Source organism: Temnothorax curvispinosus, unplaced genomic scaffold (assembly GCF_003070985.1).
Source record: "Temnothorax curvispinosus isolate PA1 unplaced genomic scaffold, ASM307098v1 QBEX01017838.1, whole genome shotgun sequence".
Taxonomy (NCBI): Eukaryota; Metazoa; Arthropoda; class Insecta; order Hymenoptera; family Formicidae; genus Temnothorax; species Temnothorax curvispinosus.
Genome location: NW_020227618.1, coordinates 469,264 through 491,311, shown reverse-complemented (window position 1 = coordinate 491,311; position 22,048 = coordinate 469,264). Strand labels below are relative to the sequence as shown.

Below are 22,048 nucleotides of genomic sequence, written 5' to 3'. Positions count from 1 at the left end.
ACGAAGTTAAATCGCACTCTTTCAATGAAACTCTGCACTAAAAACGATTGATATCAATAACATAGCATGTGTGTAAGCCCAATAGTGAAAATCTATGGAAATACAATTTCCCAATGGACAATGACATACCGTGATACGCGAAACTTCACAGTGCAAATAAATAAACTTTTATATTTACACGTGTATAGTTGTTTTATAGAGAGGATACATGTCACATGTTCCGTATTAAAAATGAGACAGCTTTCCGTCACGATGATTTAACATCAGATGAAATGTTAATTCCACGAAATGGGTTTACTCACATTGGGTCGATTAAAATCGTCGATTGTGACGGATAGATCTTGCGACAGTAGACCGACCGGAGGATCCTAAATAAATATTCGTGAGAGTTATATCAACGGACTAATACCTTGTCCGTTCTTATCTACTTCAGCCATAAGGGATAACCACACAGAATGTAATTAACATAGTTTTGATATTAGATAAACACAGCCGAGTGCAACTGGCAGGTCTGAAGGTCGGAGAAGAAATTTAAAAAAAGATTAAATTAAGTCTAAAAAGAACATCAATTGTTCTAATAGAAATAAATGAACCTGGAGCAAATACTACAACATTCTTTTGTAAATAATAGATGTTTATACAATTTAAAATTAGTGTCGTTTTAATCTCATTAATCTTGTATTTTTAAATTAACGTAATTTTTAAAATGTTTAAACACTTTATATATACATTAATTCTTAATTTTTTATATTTTTAGTAATATATTCTTCTGTTAAGATATAAAATATTTAATAAATTAACATACATGTTCTCAAATATGATTTCTTAATTTAACTTCAGAGCTATTTATGATCACGATTTTTTGTGAAACGACATGTCACACGACACTTCGATAATTTGACATTCCGCTATTAGACGCTCATAGCTTCACATATTTTTAATGCGACAGTGTCTAGACTTTACGTACATATTTATTCGTCGCATAACTGTTATGACGGTAACAATCGTATACCGAATGCAACTTACAATTAGTCACGTAAATTAAGTTTACAAGTTCACGCTGTTATACCGTATGTCTGCAGGTCAGACACTAATTTAGTATTGCTTTTGCGTATCCGGGACGCTAATAAACTCAATGCCGCGAAATATATAGTCAAGCTTCGGTACCACGAAATATTTCCTCGTTAACCTTACGATGAAGTATTTGTAAGCTATGAGCATACGTATGTACGTGTGTCGTGTATAAATAGTTTAAGGACATAAAGATACAGAAAAAAACGTTGCATATTTAAAAGCTTGCACCGGGAAAAAATGCCACGGAAAGGCAACTTATAACTAATATACTCTTTAAATAGTCGCCAACGTTAAGAGAGTAATCGTAGTTTATATAGAGATGGTAAAAACGCGTCGTAATAGACAATAATGAAAGCACGTAAGAATTGAATATCGGAATAACTGTTGCTCATAGTTAGTTTTTATTACGTTTTTATGCCACATTTATACTGGTACGGATATGTTGGTTTTCATTACAGACCGTACGCCGAAACTAGCGAACCATAGACAATTATATTCAAATACGGGCAACCAACAGATAATAGAAGAGAGTGTACGTATCGGCTACCGTTGTTTTAAACACCGCGACTGTTACGTTTTTCCAATAGAAAATCCGAGCGTGCAATTTTACTGCGTTAATGGATCGTAATTGGACACATCGTTCGATGCTCAATTTAATGCGTCGACAGACAATCATTATCGCTGCTGATTGTGCGTGATAGAAATTACTGCACACATATATGATAGCTTTCAAATAGACATTGAACGGCCAGTAAACGAGGCCAGTGTGTTAATGGGAACCGCTACCAAATTTTAATTGGTGCAATGCGGATGAGTGATCATCGATTTATATCGACAGCAGAAATGCCAACGGTGTGCATTTATAAACCACGCGTTTCAATCACATCGAAAAATCGTTATCGACCGTCCTTTCGCTCTTTTTCACACAGCCCGTAATAATTAATGGATCATCATATTTATCACGGCACGCTCGGTGAACAATTTCCTATCGCCTTTAATTCAACTTCCGTCTAAATCAGACGCATTCAAAATTTCAGGGTATATAGCACGATTAACTGTTGTGAAATTTTTCAACGATATCTATCCATTCGTTTTGTCCGTTTAATTCTTGAAAATGTTTTAATTTCGAGATACACTTTGAAAACAACGTATTCGTCGGTAATAAATTTTTGCTTCACGCGACAACGTGCTCGAAAAATATCATGCGCCGTGTTTTGCAGCGTACACGTGGTATCAGGATACTCAGGACGAATTTATCGGCCTTAATTATTCGAATGGATTCTTAACTTAATTGCTTTAATTAGCGCTTCTCGTTTCGTGTGGTCCAACGCGACGCTTGTTCGCGCAAGTCTTCGCTCGTTGCCAGCAACTTTTTGCATTTTCGCGAAAACTGCTCGAGATCGTTTTCTTCATCTTCTTGCGAGGCTTCTTGCACTCTACAAATTTCAACACGCTGAACCGTCGCGTGGAAACTTTTCTTTGTAACACTTTTTAATCGCGCAACCAAGAATATTGCGAGCGGAGAATGTCGTCTGTACTTTTAACTTGCCATTCTTGGCAGATTCTTCTTAACTACTTTCTAACATAGAAATATCAATTATACTATTAACGTCGCGTATTTATATTTTGATAATAAACGCATTTTGTTAACACACTGATTGTTCTTAAAGTTCTATAAGTACGATTACTAAACACCTTACCTATTTATGTATAATTGAAAAAATTTTATCTAATTTCTAATATGACTGAAACATTATGAGTAGAATAATAGTGTAATTCAAGATCTGAGAACACATCCGAAATCGACGTGAACGAGACTATATTGTTTTATATTTATGGATGTTAAACAATATAAATTTTCCAAACATAAAATTAACTCGATGTACTTATATCCAGAATTCAAATTAGTGAAAACAATTTTCGGGTCCACATCCATTCGAATGCCGACTCTTCCGCACATAATTAAGCCCTTAGTATTTCTAGACTCTCCTTCCGCAGGAATGCAGTTTCGTTTCGGCATTCGTAGCGAGGACAACATGATTCATAGTACACATTCCATGCGTATTTCCTTTTTCTCGTGGCAAAAGGGAGAGAATTTTTTTTTAGGCTAATGAATAAACGTGGAAGGAATCGGGCTAATTGAGAGCCAATCGCTGTTGACGGTACGAAAATTATATTTATTTTTCTATGGAATTAAAACGTACGCTTCGGTCCCTATTCGTGAGATGTGACATCTCACACAGCACATTACTGAAGATGGTCTGAATAGGGACCGAAACGTACGTTTAATTCCATAGAAGAATAAATATAATTTTCGCACCGTCAACAGCGATCGGCTCTCAATTAGCCCGGTTCCTTCCACGTATGGACGTGTGGACATCCAACAGAGCCTTATCTCTCCAACTAATGAATAAAGATCGATGTTTTTTCCGTATTTGATGCTACGATATTTTATTTATACGCAAACTGTAGCAAGAAGAAAAATAAACGAACGACTACAATTTATTCTGCAAAAAGGGATAAAATAAATACAAATAATTTCCGAAACTTTATTCGATCCTAATTAAGGTTGCATCGACGAACGTTTAATTAACAAAATATATCTTCCCTTTAGAACAGTACTTTTATCGAATTCGTATTCGTATTTATTTCACTATACCGATACGAAGCCCCTCATTCCGCAATATCCATTTCGAACGCCTCCACTCTCGATAAGTTTGTTTAAATAAAGTCGCGCGGTTACAAAACAAATATATCTTGTTGCCGACGCGGTGTAACACTCAGAGGGTACCGGCGCATCTTTGCATCTCTAATCTTCTAAGATTTCCGCAACTCCATCGTGCAATTATCGTAACGCCGGCGAACACGAACCATGCTTGTGTAATCTACACGCACGTCTTAGGCGGCGCCGAGTTCCCGGAGGCTGCACCGCGCGTAAACAGGAGTTCTAGCTACAGACCGCCGCCGCCGAATGGAACAAAGAGGCATCGTACTTGAAACCGACGTAACCGGCCCCCCGGCTGTGAGATTAGTCTAAGGTTTATGCGCAGAATAAACAAACTCCGCGCAACCGGAGCAAATATCTCTGAGTTCGCGGAAGCAACCCTTTATCATCGGCGACCGCCTTTCTACTATTTCGCCGGTATCAGGGTTGCCTATCAAGTTCGAAGATAATAGCTGATGAGAGGAGGATATTAACTCGCTATGATATTAACATGATCACTCTATTTATAAAAATAGTTTATAGAAAAATGAGAGTGTCCAGTCTTCAAGGCGCCATATATAATGACACTGATAAAACTGTCTTTTATACTTTCGATATCATTAAGAAATATTTTTATACAATTTTTAATCATCGGAAGCTATTCATTTGAAATAATAGCTGGTAAAATTATCTAAGCTTGTTTTAATTATTCAGTTATTTCAATGGCGCAGAATAAAAAAAAAGATTCTTTTTTTATGTATTCATACATTTACATAAATGGCAGTAAATCCTATTATATTTAAAGTGTAAAATCTTATGCAGTTTTCCGACGATTTACGTTAATTACCTGTCAGCAATTTTAAGTGCGTGCTATAAAAACAGCGTACGAAATTCTGCTTTCGCTGATATTTATTCCATTTCGGCTCTTAACGATATCGATTCCCTTTGCCCTGTGAATAAGCATTAATCGAGTTTGAGTTCAATCTCGCCATTTGTTTCGAGGTAGGTACTTTAGAAAATCGTACCGAGAAAATAATCACGAGCGCAAAGATATCGGTAACAAAGGGATATCAATCACAAATGATAACGGGGAGAAAGGAGGGAAGGATGGTTTCGCGCGTGTTTCGACATCGCTGACAATCCACATCGAGGTGACAGCTGTAACGAGACAACGCGATCAACGCTATCGATTACAATCGGTGTAGCATTCGCGTCGCGAGAGTAATTCACACCACGTGCAATAACCGGTCCCGCATGTGATATCTTGGCGAATGCTAAAAAGAGATGAACGGGAGAGAACGCGGGCCGACGAATATTCCGTACTCGTCGCTGCGCCGCGCCGGGACATGAACGAAAAAAAGAAAAACGGCCGGCCCGGAGAGTGATCGCCGCAGAGTGCGGCCGCGATGGTGAGACAGCGAACAGAAACGTGATATCGCTCGACCATCGAGAGCCACGAAAATAAATAGAAAGAAAAATATGCCTGGCTCGTAGTACGTATTTGGGTCAAGCTGGTTGAAGATCGGCAGCAGCGCATTGCCCTCACCGGCCAGCGCGCGTCCCTCTCTCTCTCTCTTTCTCCCTCGGACACGCGTCCACTAGTTCGTTTCGTATACGCGTATGCGCGTATTGGATTTTTCACTGGAGAACTCCGCGTGCCAGAATTTCCGATGAAACGTTTGCATTCGTTGCGACTGGATAAATAGTATTTTTTCAGGGCTCTTCATTAAACATCGCGACAAGTAACCTATCCGCGGGTGAGTTGCATCGAGTGTTTGCAATTCTCGATCGCAGCGGCTCGTTGCCATAAATATTGGTCAAGCTTAACTGGGATTTAACTGATTGATCTGCCTCTTTTTTTAAATACATCCAGATAAAGGCAGAAAGTTAATTAAAATCCAGATGAAATTTTAAATAATTAACAAAGATACAGTTTACAAGGATATGGAAAAGATATCTGTTTCACGCTTATATAATCTTCGCAGTTCTCGCAATTATTGAGCGTTTGCAGGATTATGAAATCTTTGCATTTAACCCCAAGGCATATCCGCATCTTCTGTTCTCACCTAAAAGTCGACGTAATCACGGTATCGTAAATGAGGGGAAAAAGGCATTAAGTATCGTGTGGTGCAAATCGCGCGGAAATGTCGTCATCTAATATAGTCATCATCGTCAATTATACTTTTCTCGCCATCTCGGTAGAGGCGTACGTGAAAGAACAACGCCTGTAACGGTTGCGGTCATTGATTATTGACATTTACTAATATACGCCTGTAAAAAAACGTTTAATGGCTGAGACTTAATTGTGAAAATAACAGCGCAATAGGCGATTCAACGTAATCACTGCAATAATGTTTCGCAGCTATGGCAATCGGTACTTACGAACGTTTCACGAGGTGGAAAACTATACGCCGGAGCAACCTGCGATGTAACCAAGAATTCCAACGATCCCGCATCACATCAGAAACCCCGACGTAAACTGGTTCTCGTGGATAAATTATCGCAATGTTATATTAGCAAAGGAAACCCTTGGTGTCTTGATATAATTAAAACAGCTCTCATCGAGCGCGAAATTCTTATGCGTCGAATTGATATAATTAACCCTCCACATCAGATACGAGTCGTTAAATTAATTCCACCTTCGATGGTTGCTGAAGTTTAAAGTCGCGCGGAACGTTTGACTGGTTCGCGCACGTTTCCTAATTAAAGGAACCACTTTTTTATCCCTCCGTTCCTCTCCGATGTCTAATCATCTCGTCAGCGAAGCATTCCGATCCCACTCCCCCCTAATTCCACAGAGATCAGCCAGCCGATTCGAGAACTCTGGCACGTAATAAGAATAACAATAAGAAAAAAAGCGATTGGTTTGGAGTGATCGGACCTGCTTAATCTACCGTGACAATTAACGCATGCACTTTTTCGGCTTTGTCTTAAGAAAAATCTATCGATATGCAATGGACTAATTTTACAGCTGATTTTTACCAGGAATTTTTAAAGTTTAATTTTGAACAATAATTAAAAATTTTTTATTCTTGCAAGTCAATTCTTCTAATTTCTAAATTCTGTTTAGATTATTATAATTAATTAATTACTGTTGGGACAAGTATTATGTTATAACAGTAATTTATTATTTTCTATTTACATAAAATTTCTAAATAAGGAAATGTATAATATACGTAAAATATTAAACAAAACAATATAAACAATGTAATATAATAATAATAATATAGTTTTAATATAAATTAAGACCGTTCAAGCGGAATCGATATTCAAATAATCAATGCCCGGATAATTAGCGGTCTATTGTGTATTATACATGTACAATTTTTAGCTAACAAACGGAATATATTATCATATTTCTGACAATTTATTAGGAATTATGCGAATCATTGATTTATATTGATATCTACTAAATACTGTATAATATCACTGACGAATGACGATTGTGAAAACGTATCGAAATATTAGCAAACTATTGCATATGAAACAAAAGTCTACGTATTTGATGATTATAGATCGACTATCCTTTTGTTCCTTTGTTACTGTCTATTTATTGAATTTTAGAGATTGTTCGTCTACTGAAATTTAGTAATATTCACCATTATTATCGCGTCACTGATGGGGAATTATGAATATATCAATTAATTTTTGTGTAACGTTATACTGAATTGTATCTCAAAGAGAATTATTTCAAAATCTAAACCTATTTATACGGTTATATTATTCACGTTTTTTTTTTTGCGCAATCTTAGTATTCACGCTTATTCAAAGTTAACGTCTCATAGATATATGTCGATTCTATATTATGCTGTTCATTTTAAGATTAATTGATCGGTAATTTATTTTACACGTGGCTGTCTTGAGAAGTTACACTTCCATGTCAGAATTGTATACCGACTATCAGAGACCATTACTAATAGCATCCATTGAGCACGAACGGAAATTAGGATGTCTGTGCTTCGCGCGAGAGAATTAATCTACTGGCACACACTCACTACATCTTGCGTGCGTTCACGCACATTTGTTCGCAACACTTAGGCCCGTTGCTGAGAAATTAATCAGTTGATTCACGGTAATGGAATATTCATCAGTTGACGAAGCGGTCGCATTGTTTACAGCCGCGCCGTACGGCATTACAATTAAATCTAATGGTCTGTAACCATGTATCCGTTGCCATAGGCAGATTGCCTTGCCTCGACCGGACCGACTGGTTATGCAACACTTACGACGCCTCTACCGCGCTAATATGATGATAGAATCGTGCAAGGTTCTTTTCGGACATAGCGAGCCGAGCCGTTAAAATATTTATGTAACCTTTCAGTTCATTTGTCAAGAATAAAATTCAAATTTGTCATAAGTTGTTACTACACGTCTATAAAAATTTCAAGATTCAGACTTAATGACTTAAATTACGACTTCGAACGTGAACGTGAACAAGGACTACTGAACAATTCCGCAACTACGTGTTACGTGTTCGAGGAGGAAAGGTACATTCGTGATTGGAGATGAGAACGAAAGCAACAGTATGCACCATGCCGAATGATTTTGGTGCGGTCATTAATTACAAACTGCATATATGCATATAATCCAATGTTGAGTTGGTATTACTTAACTATGTTGTATTTGCATAACCGCGTACATGACGCTCGTTTAATGGCGATAATCCGCAGTTGTTGACCAAATGGCGTGTTTCTCTGAATTTACTGCATTTTGTATCTAAATATTCCGTGTTTGTTCGTGCGTTACATTATTGGTTTAACAATATCGTTCCATTGGGAACTAAAAATATTGAAATTTCTTATTTCTTGTAAATCAAGCACATAATAATCGTATATCTATGTATAATATGGCTAACAATAAGTATATATACTCCATTTTTTTCTATCATCTATACAATCGTAATATATACAATATATACGTATATACAATCGTAATATTTCACTAAAAAATTTCAATGGAAATACACAAATATAAAACATTTATTTAATTTATATATAGAGCGTAAAAGCATTTCTCTAGAATATGCATGTAAAAACTTTTTTGTTCTACCATATAAACTATATAAAGAAAATGTTTCGAGAATAATCGTATAGCTTTAATCGTCTGAAAATTTAAAAAATCTATAAATTTTAAAAAGGATTAAAACATGGTGTTTTCGCTGTTTCCCGTTTGATGTGGTCGATACATCACTACAGTCTCTTTACCGCTTTACAACGGAATATTCTCAGATGGTCGGCAGAACGAGAGGACAAACGCCAGTATAAGTGAGTTTCGGCTTTCGTTGCCGCCACAAGGCGTACGGTAATCCGATTCCCTTGCCAAATGGGAATGTCGCCGGGAGGCTTAATGTACGGTGCCCGGAAGCAGAAGCTCTGTTTGCACCCCACGTCCGTTGTCTGCGGCTAAGATCTCCAGATTACTCTAATCGAGAGTCACTTTCATTCGGCGTGTTAATGGTAATGTAATACACCGAGAAACACCGGAAATATGAGAATGTTCAGGTCCTGGCCATGATCCTTAAGATCTCGAATATTTAATAGGATAGATATCTGTGACAATTAACACGCTGTATTCAATGCTGCCATATTCCGTGAGTTGTAGCCATAGAGAGATTGTGTTTATACTTATAACAAAGTTACATACACATATATATATATATATATATATATATATATATATATAGCCTTTTGTAGTAACTATAAATACATAGTTTTGCATTTTAATAAGATAATAAGTCGATATTTGCAGAAGTATATTTGTGGAATTATTTGTGAAAAATAACTATTTCTTGACATTGTGACGACGGCTCGATTGCTAAAGAATCAGTAACTATGTCATCGACAAATGTACTTCTTATCATATACAGACTTTTTTAATTTCTCCGATTTTTCTCTAATTTTTAAAAATTTCATGCAGTGAGAAGAAAGCAGCTCTAATTGTCTTATAGAGGATTACTGTATCCCAAATATCATAGCGGTTTTACAAAAACTTCCTATCTCGCCGCTCTGTCGTAACACTTTTCAGTTGCGTTTTACACCTCGCCACACCTTGGAACGCACTCAACGCTTATTTGTACTCTCTCTTTACAACCAGGCTATTCGCACTTTGGACAGACCGGCCGGCAGCGTGGGGCGTGAGAGACTCATAAGGCGCATTTAAGGCTGTTTCTCTTCCTTTTTCTTTTCTGTTTTTATAAACAGCGTGCCTTCTGGACCAGCTTTCGTGTTTCCAAAGCCTTCTTTATTGTGCGGCCCTCTCGCCGCGATGAATAATGAGTCGGACTCGGCCGTGAGAAGAACCCTCGCAGCGGCTCGGGCGCAGAAATATACGGTCCTTCTCTTCTCAGCTTTGATTTGGCGAAGGCGAATCGGCAAACTGCGATTCCACGATATTGTTTCCGGAGAGAGCAGGTGCACGCGGCGGGACGCGCGTCACCGCAAAATACGAGAATGCAGATGAGGTCAGACGGCAAGCATGGAATTTTGACTGTTCCGCGAGGAAATGGTTAATTTAACTTTAATTAGAGGTTTATTATACGAATGATATAATGATTGCGGACGCGCGTTGGGAAATTTATTACTTTGCTTTCAAACTAATTATAAAAATAGTTTGATGTTGGCGACGTAGGGGAAAGTCCTCGTCATGGCAGTCGGTGGATTTTAATTAAAACGGTAACGCTGGCGAGGCACTGACGTTACATAAGCGATGTGAAAAACGTGAAAATCCCATTTTCGAATCTTTCTAATTTAACAATGTTTGCTCTTTCCCTACAATCTCTATTATCCATTAACGGCGTATATCGTCAAACGATTATTGTGTTTCAATCGCCCCTCTTTGAATAATCTTTCCATGTCGATAACAATGGTGGCTGTTACATTTCGATAATACCGCAGGAAGTAATTTCGCGGCTCGCGCTTCACAATTTGTATGTCGTCGATTGAGCGGCATTAATTACTTCAGTTTTTTCTGTCTATTGTCGCTTCATTCGTCGCGATGCGACACGACACGACGCAACGCGACGCGACGCGACGCGATACCCGCACGGTGAAAATAATTTCCTCTCTCGCGTCATCGTCCCTTGCGCGCACGCCGGTTTAATTGTTGCACAGCCCAGTATTCCCGGCTACGGAATCTGCTTCCTCGTTTCCCGGCGAACCCGGAAGCTCCTCCTATTATACCCTAATGGCATAATAATCTGTATATCCCGCGATATGGTTTCCAATTTCAAGCGCTGATGCAGTCGGGCTGCCCTGTATAGGAGGGCATGCACCAGCTGCCTTCGTGGCTCCATGAGTTACGACTGCCGCCAAGCAATGGCCACGTGGGTGGGCGGGATGCTCTTCCAAACTAGATTCCCATACACTTACAACCATTTCTCAATCCACTCGGCGGGATCTAATTCCGCATTTTCCTTAGTTGAATTTCGGAGTAGGTAGACCGCTCTCCCACGGTGTCGAACGGTTCCGTAAATATGGCCCAAACTTAATGCGCCGAACACCGAGAGCAATTATTACGAATTTGAATACATTCGAGATAACGATAGTGTGTAAAGTCTTTACTGTAAATCGATTTTGCATTTTATCTCGTCCGCGGGGGAGAGGTGATTATTCGAAAACGTAACTATGTTAACGGTGTTTAACTTTAGCAGGGGGTTTCCCTTTCGAAGAAAACTATAAGTTAGTTGAGCGAAGACGTAATTCTCCTTACGGCATTTGCATTTTACGATGCAAGATATTCATTAATTAATGTGATGGAATGTTACGCGTTTTCATAAACCTTATAACTTGTTTTGTTATACAAATAAAAATGATATTGTCACTTTCCTCTCTCTGTGACTCAACGCTAACTGACACATGTTCGTCGCACTTTACGACACGTTGCATGGACGTAAATATCTCACATTTTCACATGGTATCTTCATCACGCGAAGAAATCCTTACTAATAAGACGTACAAATGAGAACCTATCTGCCGGCTAATTGTGACTCTGAGAGTCGTAAATGTTTTCACGTGTCGACGCGCGTCAGTAACGTCGTCAACCGCAAATCAACTTGCGAATAATGCCAATATATTCAGGTGTTTTACAACCGCCCATTTTCTTCCATGACGCGCGTGATTCGTAGAAATGTAAAACGATACATCGCGTCGACCGTATTTAATTCTTTAGTGCGAGCAGACGATGATATCTTTCTTTTTATTTCACTTTATTGCTCTGTTGGAACCAGTTTTATGATCAAGACTCTCTCGTAATATAGAATTACGAATAGAAACTCGAAACACATTTGCAGGAATCATGTTTAAAACCTTCTAACATCGGTAAAACGGTTTTATACAATTACGTTTATACAATTAAAATTGAAACAATTGCATGTCGTATTACTATTTTCAATCGTAATAGATGTAGCAGATTTGTAACACATAAGATTTAAAAATATCTAAAACTTTTAATATATGAATATATATTTATCTTTAAAGCTTTGAGTTTTCTGTTTGAATATCTCTTTGTATAAAATTAGCGAGATTTTTTGTTTATGACAGTCGACGTCATTTATAGATATTCGTTTCTTTTTCTTTCAGCTACTTTTCTCTAATTCCTTTTTCCTCGTTCTTCAAAAAATAAACATATATTTGCTTCATTTTAAGAGCACAGAAAGTGTATAAGAAAACTAAGAAGAACATATTCATATACGTATGTACAAAGAGTTCCGCGTCAAAGCGTTTTGAATCAAAATGTCGCCGACCGTCTGAAGAGATCTGAAGCGATGGTGTCACGCTATCGACTTTTATAAACGCTCTCGGCTTGCCTTGTAATGACTAACGCTATTATAGTTCGAGATATTGCACAGAGGTATAAAACTTGACGCTAAATTACGGCGAAAGGTCTTTGCTCGGCGTGCTACTTGGCTAAACGGACTTTGCATCGCCTTCGTTCGTGCTATAAAATCGCGATAAAATCGCGTTGTGCCACAACTTAGCGATCTACGAACTACCATGATTGATATCATATTTTTAAGTAGTTTGTAGTTTTGCTAAGTGTTAAACTATATCAGTATCTTTCGCAAAAGCAGTAAATTGATTTTATTTAGCGCGTTTAAGTTTGTTATAATAGATAGGTATTTAAAGTAACTTTGTTGCATTAAAGTTACGTTTATTATAAGTTCCAATCCAAGTTTTAGTCACGATTGTATGTTAAATCATAATCGATATCGTACATATTTTCTAGTTCTCTACGATTATTGATCTAAAATTATCCGTAAAGGTCAAAAGGCAAATCACGTTTACCACGCACGAGGTACATCCTGCCGGTTGCAATTTGCCCGAAGCATTACTCCGGCTCGTTAAACCGGTAATAACAATTCTCTAAGGACGTTACATATAGGTACATGTGTTAGACGCGTGAGAGAAAAAACCTATCAATGTACGTCCAGTTATCCATCTGGATTTCCCATCGTGCGAATTTTGTATGTTCGTTTACAGTCTCCGAGCGAGATCGATGCTAATTCGTTCGCTTTTGTTAATGAATTATTACCGCACGTTATTGTGTCGGTTGGTTTGCGCACGACAGTCAGTCTGTCGGAGTCGACGACGTTGACGAAGAGCGAGTGGCTAAAAGTGCGGCGTAGGAATTTTTATATCGCCCACCATACCTGCTGGCACCAACTTCTCTTGTCTCGAAAGATTCGTATCATTTTAAATGCTTGCCCGCACGCAGCCGGACCGTGGAAACACGTGTATTCGCGGCAAGTCCAACGATTTGGACTAAGTTACCTGTTGTAAGGTCCTAAACCTTCGCGATGATCAAACCATGCAATAGAAATTCTTAAATTTTTTTATATTAAATACGTAATATGGTTATTGTAAACTTTGACCTTTGAAAGATGGCGATTGATCACCTGAGCAAACTTATTTATTGCCCATCGATCAATTGTAATGAATTAATAAGTTACTTTATTAATAAATATCCTTTCATGTTTGCAAAATCTACAAAAACTTTAATCACGTAAAACATAATAAAAAAATTAAATAATACGTATTCTTTCTTCACATCTTTAATGATATTCAACTTCTTCAAAATTCTAAGCATATATCTATTCATTATTGTGTACTATAATAGGCAATATAATAGAAAACTGTTAATTCTCATTTTATTAGGATTGTTATTAATTATTATTAAAGTAATTCTCATCGGTTTTTTGAAGTCAAAGTGATGATGATGAAGAACCAAGTAAAGTATATCAACTTGTATACATGAAGATTTTCTAAAGGTGCCCGTGTATGTCTAAAAGAATGTGCATAGCGATTCGAATGCATATAAAACAGTTTTTATACCGTCTGAGTAAAGTACAAGCAAATTTTGAACGCGTTAGTGCCATGCGTTATGCGTTACGCGCATCGAATATATTCGTTCTACAGAATCTCTAAGTAATCGCGAAACACGAACGATACGTGCAATGACGATGATGATGACGATGATGACGATGACGACGACGACGACGACGACGATGATGATGATGATGATGATGATGACAGACGGAAAAACTGCGGACGGAAATATTTTGTAAAACCTACTCCGGTATTTGTCCGTCCCGTTGCCCTCGAAACTCGGATGCGCTTTTTCACTTACTGGTACGTGATGAGAAATCGTAACGGAGATCGTAGCTACAAGTTTCCTGAGCAAATTCCAAGACTTTTAAAACTATGCGTTATCACATGTGCTCGTATACGACTATGTGATGATCTGCCGCCGTCTCAACGTATAACTAATTCGAAAACCGTAATATCGACATGATCTCGCGCGATGCATTTGGTAAAGTCGTTCGACGTCTTTTTACGACGTGATTCGTCGAGCGGCGATTCACGGACCATAATAGCATGATACATGCGATAATTCTCTAAACCTATAAAAGAGACGTGGCACGAAGAGCGAGGGACGCGTGGAGCGTATTCGTGTACGATTTATCATAAAAACGTACACTTTGATATTTCAATTTCGTGCCAAAAGTGCGAAAAGGAGTAGTCAGTATTTTACAGCGACGATAAATAAAGCATTCGAGGAAATCGCGGAGGCGTGTTAGGATCGATCGATGTATTTTTATAACAATATGTAGAGCCTGAATCGAGGTTGTAATGCCAATGAGCCGGTAAGTTAATAACTATACGGTAATACCAACGATTATCTCGAGCGTGAATGTAAACGTTGCAGAGCGTTGTAATTTTAATGGACGCACGCGTATATTTGATGTATTTGTTGACGTGTAAAGTTTATATATTAATCGCAGGTGTGTTAATGCGTACGTATGCGTCTGCGGCGCGTAAAATATCTTCATATATGGGGATTTTTTCTAATTACACAGGAAACCTAGGATCTCTAATTTAAGTAATCTTTGTCCGCGTGCATTTCCGGTTCGAGGATATTATTTACCGTGAAACTAATGAGTACGTTACACTTATTAAGGGCAGCGTAATGGCGTATGTTAGGCGCTCGTCGGTAGAAAATGGCAATTTTAACTGCACCGTGTTCACATACTGATATTCCGAACACGGCAGGCGGGTTAAATACCTGAACAATCACGAAACTTCGTACTCTTGCTTCGAACGGAATTACCCTCTTCGACCCTTTTAACCACTGCACTGGGTCGATTCCACTTATCGTGAATCGGGCTGACCTACCCCATTACGCTCCATGATAATCGATGGCGATGTTATTTCAGAGACGATAGGCAGTTTAAAGTACGATGGCTCGATATAGGTACGAGAGAATTTATGATTTGACGCTGTCGTCTATCCAGCCTGCAGTCAATCGATCTATCTCGATCTCTGTGTAATTATTTTCAATTACACCGTAATGCCTGTGACTAGAGGATTGGTTCTATAAACGTCGGTCTAAAAATGACAATTACCACCGCGTACAACGCGATAATGTTTATTTGTTACGACGCTGTTATGCCAACGCGGCTCGGAGAGATATTATAAATTCAATGAAATGAGAAAGATTATGTCTAACCGGCATTTATTGGATGCCATTTGAATGCTATTACTCATAATCCGTATATTCATCTAACGTTTTAAATAAACGTTGTTGAATACTGCTGTCGGGGTATGAATCCTATTTATCTAATACGATAATGATATTACAGCATATCTCAGCTAAAAGATGAGATACGCTAAATGAAAATTAATTTTCTGTCCGTTACCACATGCCGATTTATACGATAACGATCATGGTGTGCTATGATAATCGAAATAAATATAAAATAATACAACAGTTATAAACACATCGCATTACAACGAAATTGATATTCTGTTCGTATCATTAAGTTACACGCTATTATATGATATGTCCAAAAAAAAGGTGCAATCTCGTTGTTAGTTCTATGTATCATAAATAAAACAGTTGCCGCATTGAGGCAAAAATGATACAAATACATAACTTTTTTTTATTTATCGCTACTCGCTGCATCGTTATGTTATATTCAGCTCTATGTTATTACGGATTTTTTTGTAACAAATTACATTGCCCGTGTTGTTTAATTATTCTCTCGAAACGAGACCAACGAGCGTAAAAAGTCTGGTATAGAATTAATCAGAATACAATTTTAAAATACATATACGTGAATCTTTTTAACCAAATGCATTAATAAAAAAAAATTATGATTGTAGATCGAACATTTATTGAAATATCTGTAAAACCTTTGTTTCAGTTGCAAAATTGAAGTTTAAATCGGCACATTCAAAAATTTTTTCAACAGAATCACGTTACAAAAAGGATAAAATTACGTCCGCTCTGACTTTTTTTCTAGATAGATATATGTATCCCCGCGTTATCAACGAGTTACCCGTTGCCGGCTTTGTCGCGCATCGCATCGATCGCCAGTGCGTTCACAAAAAGTCCCGAATGCGATTACGCGATAATCACGACAGATCGCAAAATCAAAGGCGTCCCCTGAGTCCCCTTTGTCCCTTTGTCCTCTAACGGCGCGCCAGGGGGTGGTTCGCGTGCACGGCGCGATAGGCTAATTAATTAGCCTACCACCAGGAAAGGCATAGCGTCGGGAGCTACGAGGAGAAGTCGCGCGACGTGGATGACACGGGAGATAGGATATGTATTCTAATCCAAGTGGGTAGATACTCGCACATTCCTTCGCGGCGGTGGAGGTTCGCATTTCAATGAGACCCGACCGTAAGACATTAGACCCATCCTCCCATCCTGCCGCCAACCTATCTCTCTCCCCCATCTTGCCCTTTGTCTTTCTCGCTCCTCGACCTCCCGGCCTCCGACCTACGGTGCGGCAACCTACACCTAGCGTTCGAGCACAGCGCGCGCGTCGTCTACCTTCTTACGTCTATCTCCCTTTATCCGACACCTTCGGGCCCGAGCAAGCCAGCAGGCACTCGGAAACTGCTCATATCGGGGATATAGCGCGTATGAAACCGCCACTTTGGAACTAAGCCGGGGCGCTAGGCGGTTAGGACTGGGTGGTTAGAGGATTGCCGCCGTGTTCCCCCTTCGCCACCCCTCCATCTCCCTTCCATATATGGAACTTGGTTCAGCCGCAGTCCTTTAGCGCTCGCAGAGACCTGCACTTGCCGGTATAAGCAAGACATCCGACATCCCTTCTCTGATTTTCGTTGACGAGCAAATACATGTATGTCGCGTGTATCGTACGCGCGGAATAACAAGTGGAGGCCCGATCCCCGACCTCGCGGCGAAACACAGACGTATGAGGAATGTTTGACTGCAATCCGCTTTCTGCTAATATAAAGCCATTTGACAAGAACACGGGCAAAAGCGACTAGACGCCCTCGAATTTCGCGAGATATTCCTTACATCATTATTTCGTGCATCTCGAGATGGATATCTTGAAATCTTCGAACATCACGCGACACTCATATATAAGCAGAATTAAAATAAATCTTGCAAATAGTTGTAAAATCAATTTATCACCCGTAAATTATTGTAATATATTTATTACATAAATTAGAAAAAGTCATAGTTGTATTAAAGATCGTATTTTTTATTCGCAAATGATGTAATCAAAATCATATTCAAAGTTGAACCTCGACGTTGATTACCATTCTTTTCTATTTTATCTTAAACGTCCTTTAATATCTTGCGCATTTATCGCAGAATTTATATTCGCACAAAGTTAACGCACTTGTACGCTTTCGCAAGTTTCATTACCAGAGAGTTGCATCACCAGATAAAATGTTCCCGACGTAAATAAATCAAACTAGACTCAAAGCGAATATCGCTTGCTTCAGAAAGACACAGGAAACACGAGAGAGGCAGCCGTTTTCAAATAAAGTACTCGGGATTTTTAACTTACGAAAATAATTTATCAGTTTGCATTCTCATTGTATACATTTATAACTGTGGCTTTCAGTTTCCGAATCTTTCGACATAGCTCGCTTTATAGTTAGGTCATCAAAATAATGCACGTTTACTAAACAGAGTGCAAACGCAGATGCAACACAAACAACAGTTTTAATACAAGATTGCATCAAAAGCGAGCATCAGAGGTATATGCGGGAACGCGACCGAAACAAACTTGTGTTTCATGCGCTTAAGATGACTTATCCAGCCCGCTATGCAGAAATTACTGTTCCCACAAGAGACTTTATACAGCGAATGCGGCACAATATTCCACCGCCGCGCTGTTTGCAAATTAATGTTTCGGAAAAACGATGGCTTCAAACTGGTGACATTATTAAGAACGCTAGCGACTACTTTCAGCTACTCTCTCTAACTCAAATACATCTCTGTATATACACTGCTCTGATTTTATTTTAAGAACTTTATTAAGAGTTAATCAGAAAGTCCCTAAAGCGAACGAATATTGACATTCCGCGAATATCAAATGATAAGTGTTGGTCAAATCATGTATAAATCATGTATAAATCAAAATTAGCTTTTCCTAGACTTGAAAAAAACTGTTGTAACATTCAAAATTTAATATGTAAAAGATGACGTGAGATCACAAACTGGTCAATATGAATTTTTTATGTTCCAGCAATACACACTCAGAATTTTCACATACTAATCTATTATTACTAATTATTTATTATCAATAAATATCAAAATTGTTTTAATATTGCTTGTAATAGCTGATGTATAACTAATTAATTACGAAATCATTTATATGGTAAATTGTCTCATATTAAAATATTTATTGAATCTCATGTAATCTTAGTTTGTTTCAATTAACAAAGTGTAAACATCAATAAATACAGATAAGTTATGAAAGATAGGAATAAAAAGCAGTCTATTTTAGAATTAAATATCTTCTCTAATCTGTCCTAGTCTATCAATTTTAAGATAATGGGTCTATAAAGATATTTATTCATAATATTCTCATCTTTGAGAATTTTTCGGTTCTCTTCTAATATTTTTTTTTCTTCTGGTTTCTTATTTTATATATACATGATATATACATGATCTAATAATTTTCACACATTTATTTAATCTCAAATAAAATAAAAAATAATTAAAAACTCACATACACGATGCGCAGCAGCAGAGTTGTTGCACGCAGCTTAAAATCTGTAACATACAAGTATGTCCAAATTATTAGCAGACTTAATATATAGTAATGATAATAAATATTTCATATTGCAGTAATTTATGATAATGATAATAAATATTTCAAAAAATGATCATTGCCCGCAGTAAATTATTTATTTATTTCTTAAGCCGGATTCAGACCAAGCAAACAAATTGGAATGACCACGAATGAACGGCGGCATCATTAGCATTCATTGAAGCAAACCGTTCTTTCGTGTTGTTCGTTAAATGAATATTTAACAAAAAAATTATATTATTTCCGAGAATTTTTAGACATAAACTTTCATAATCGTTGATAGGCAAAGGTCGATATAAAAAATAATGAATGATAATTTACTCACCTACAGTTGCTCCGCCGTCGCCGGATGCCTCCCCGGGCCTCCTCCTCTCGGAGTCGCCTTCCTCGGTCACTCCCTTCGTGGCACTGACACATATAACTCGAGACAGTAGGTTAATTACGATCGCGAGGCATTTTATACGGCACTACCGACATTAATCGAACGCAACGCGTACCATTAAATACGGTTAATTACGATCGCGCGGCACTTTGCACGGCACTCCCGATTTCCCGATGCTAATCGCGAGGCGCATTTTCTCACGTTGCGAGAATCACGCGAAGAAAAGTACTCAGAATCGCGCAAAGCTAACGATCCGTCCGGCATTTCGCGACATCCCGCATATTAACGCTACGTACGGCACGTACTCTACTGGCGGACAGTCGTTACCGCCAAATCGCCCGTGACGCCGCATAGACGTCGAATTCGCGTCGCGTCGCGTCGGTTATGAATATCAAGATATTTGTCAAGATACGTCACGTCGGTAAAGATGATCGAGATATTTGCGGTTATCTACGACAATGCTTACTAATTAAACATGTTTTAACATCACACGACTCGGAATCAAGCGTTTCTCTACCCGCGAGACGCCGCGCCGCGCCGACGAGATTCGACAGTGCCGGCAACTTCACTTCGCGTCCGAGAATTTATAATCGAGTTTTATTAGTGCATTCGCGATGCATTTCAGACCGGCAAACTTCGCGAGATACACGAGATATGCTTCTAATCATATTGTTAGGATTATATACATATGGTATTAATGGAAATCACAATATATCGATCTTTATTTATTGCTTTCTGTAATCTAAATCGTATCAGTTCGACGATATATTACTCCGTTCTTTCGAATCTAAGAATGATAGGCAAATTACATTCTAACAAGTTAGAGATACAGACTGTGTCGCAAGATAAATTCGAACGGACGAAGCGACGAAGTTAGCATCGTCGTTTGGATTCTTAATGACAATGAATCGCGAAATACCTACTTCGACAGATAGCCGTCGTTTCGATACGCTTGCATATCGTTCATCGAACGTCGTACGTGCCAGCTAAATAATTGTCGAATCGCGCTCGGCGTCTCGGAGTAACAGTAAATACTTGATATCGTCGCGCCGGCCACGGCGTCACGAGAGAGAGTGAAAGCTGAAGCTGCTGAAGCGAGAAGCCGCGCCTCGCGCGCGCCGCGCGCGAAAAAACACGTAAACACAACGGCCGTCGCGCGCCACGCGCCGACGGTTGCTTAGGCCCGGTCTACAATGATTCGTATGTCGCAACGTAGCCGATGGTCCAATGAGAGAATTTCTTTTCCGGAAACGAATTTTCCTCATTGGACCATCGGCTACGTTGTGTCTTCCGACTCCGACATACAACTGATTGTAGACCGGGCCTTACTGCTCGAGCCAGCCACGAATTACATATATATCTCGATGTATAAACTAAATTCACGTTGAGCTGAGATTATGCGCTACTCGCGATTCGTATTTTACCATTACTTATTACTTCGTACATTGATCCATGGCGATTCGCGGTGAAAGATCCTTTGATTTCGTCGAGAAACCGCTCTGCTCGCGAAACAGAGGCTGCGGTCCACTTGACGCTAGATTCGAAGCGTTTGATTGACCAATCAGAACAAAGAATTTTACTAATCGACCAATCAAAGAATACTTCAAAGAGTTTGTAGCGTCAAGTGGACCGCAGTCAGAGCGTTTGACGAATTTTCGCTTTACATTATTCGCGAATTGCACACGAATCGCGAATATTATTACTCCGCGTAGTCAATTTGAAAAGTGATAGGCAAATTATATAACTTAGATCGGTGAATAATTTAAAACCCGATGTGAGAGAGATGTACTCGAATGTAATTGCTAAGATGCAATTATCGCTCGTGTCTCAATGAAGCAATAATTGCACACAAATCGCGAATATGCACATAATCTGGCGTCAGCTCAATTTTACATCGTTGACGAAGAGGAACGGCGATAATCGTGGCTATAATTATTAATTAGATATTAGATGCTCAATCAATATTTTCGATATTCACGACATTCCGAAACGCGAGCACGATGCCGTTCACGGCAAACTTCATTCTCGGTACAACGTGAGTCTAATTAGCGGTTAATTAAATGCCGATTCTGTGAAAATATGTAATCGAAATTCACGAGTAGTATATTTCACACGCAGAACCGCCGCGAAATGCGCATATTATTAATTACTCGTCGTCACACATTAATGTTATTAATACATAAATGATCGATACATCACGGCTTTCCATTACTTGACTCACTTAGTCGGCCGTTTATTACTCCGCGCAGTCAATTTGAAAAGTGATAGGCAAATTATAATTTAAATCAGTGAAAAATTTAAAGCCCGATAT

The 22,048-nt window shown here is 38.5% G+C and overlaps 1 protein-coding gene across 2 annotated transcripts in view; it reads right to left on the bottom strand.

Moving 5' to 3' along the window:
- The window catches only part of LOC112467864 (hemicentin-2-like), a 137,912-nt gene extending 117,191 nt beyond the window's left edge, over window positions 1-20,721 (bottom strand). Inside the window, exons 1-2 of one of the 2 annotated variants that reach the window (XM_025036746.1) lie at window positions 19,681-20,721; window positions 19,275-19,318 (exon numbers count right to left, since the gene is read on the bottom strand). The gene's annotated coding sequence lies outside the window, so the exon portion shown is untranslated. The remainder of the gene's footprint in view (window positions 1-19,274; window positions 19,319-19,680) is intronic. The other variant, XM_025036747.1, reaches the window with a different exon arrangement.
- Window positions 20,722-22,048: the final 1,327 nt, after the last annotated feature.